The sequence below is a fragment of the Salvelinus alpinus genome, chromosome 32, assembly GCF_045679555.1.
Source record: "Salvelinus alpinus chromosome 32, SLU_Salpinus.1, whole genome shotgun sequence".
Classification (NCBI taxonomy): Eukaryota; Metazoa; Chordata; class Actinopteri; order Salmoniformes; family Salmonidae; genus Salvelinus; species Salvelinus alpinus.
The window spans coordinates 4,254,788-4,256,317 of record NC_092117.1 but is presented as its reverse complement, the minus strand read 5'-3'; the positions used below and the strand labels follow the sequence as shown (position 1 = coordinate 4,256,317).

Here is a 1,530-nt window from a genome sequence, read left to right as displayed (position 1 = left end):
AAACTCAAACTACATGCACGGCTATTTGTTTCATAGAAGATTTTGCTTGTCTTGTTTAAAGAGTGTAGAACAAAATAACCCATAAAGATAGAAGAAGAAGAAGCAGCAGCCTCCACAGATCACGAGTGGTCTTGCTGATATCAACACACGAACAATATAACCCAGTGACTCAAAGTTTCAACGAAGTCTTCACTCCATAACAATATAACTCGACGACTCAAAGATCCAATTAAGTCTTCACTTTATTAATATATGTGAACTATGCACAGCATGCAGAACATTCCATTGTGAAAGACGAGAGCGATAGAGAAGAGAGAGGAGACAGATGAATGAAGAGAGGGAAAGAAAAAGAAGATACAGGGGGAAATATAGAGACAAATAGATAGAGAACAAGAGAAATAGAGGGAGAGAAAGAGAGAAGAATAGAGAGAATAAAAGAGTGTGAGTGCTCGAGCCAGGACTTCTGACATTATCTCCCTCCTCCATGTCACCGGGGTGTCTCCCTCATCATTAATTATTAACCCAGTACTTTGTGGTAATACATAATTCACCATCAATTATTCATGCTAATGTGTGTGTAGTTGACTTAATTGTGTTATTGATTATCAAAAGTAATTTCCTGAAAATCCTCAAGGACTCAAATTGAATCAGCCTAAATCCTGGTCTCTGTGTACTCTCTCTTCCTGCGATTAAGTATTCTCAATCTGATTGGTTTATGTCTTATTAGCCGATCTGGTGAAAGACAACACAGAAAAGAGGTTTAATATTTTTTTTAAAGGCTAAACTAATAAATCAACAATCACTGATGAACCATGAAGGAGCCTCTGGGTTTAAAGGCCTATCGTTTTGTAAATATACATTTTAGTATTAATAAATAACATGTATCGTGTTTAATGGGCTATTGTAACCTGGCGATGCGTCTCGAGCGAGAGAGAGAGAGAGAGGAGGTTATGAGTGGCGTTCTCTAGTTTCTCCAGCTTTAAGGGAAACTGATGAATAATGGATAAGAGCAGATGGCCGTGGCGGTAGGCAACAGGAGAGACTACATCTTTAATTGTTTTAGAGAACATGTCACAACAGGACTAAAGTGATCCAGGGTCGACTAGCGCTAGTAACGCCACGGACGTGCTAACAGCAACGGACGTGCTATTAGCAAAAGCCCTGATATCAACACCACTGTTGTGTCATCATATCTGTTAGCCTACCCTGTTAGCGTAGCCAAGGGACCACAGGGCAACATTAGCTTCAACTGTGGCACTTTAACATCGACGTAAAAGCAAATACGTTGATTCATGTACACTGCCACTGTCAGTTAAACGAGACATAAATAAATCAGTAGCTAGCGTTCTCTCTGGTCGCTGGCTTAAAAACCTGAACACTGATGACCATGACTCCAGTGAAAACTATAGAAGTGTCAATATTTCACATTGTGTTTTACATGTGTTAAAAAAAAAAAGAGGAACATAACATGTCACATTGTCTGGTGACTTTCTGTAACACAATAGCCTAATACACACGAGAGAGCGTGTA

At 39.3% G+C, this 1,530-nt stretch overlaps 1 protein-coding gene across 1 annotated transcript in view; it reads right to left on the bottom strand.

Annotated features, from left to right (window-relative positions):
* Positions 1-224: 224 nt before the first annotated feature.
* The window catches only part of drgx (dorsal root ganglia homeobox), a 7,381-nt gene continuing 6,075 nt past the window's right edge, over positions 225-1,530 (bottom strand). Inside the window, exon 7 of the mRNA XM_071380264.1 lies at positions 225-1,530. This exon is cut by the window's right edge and continues 824 nt beyond it. The gene's annotated coding sequence lies outside the window, so the exon portion shown is untranslated.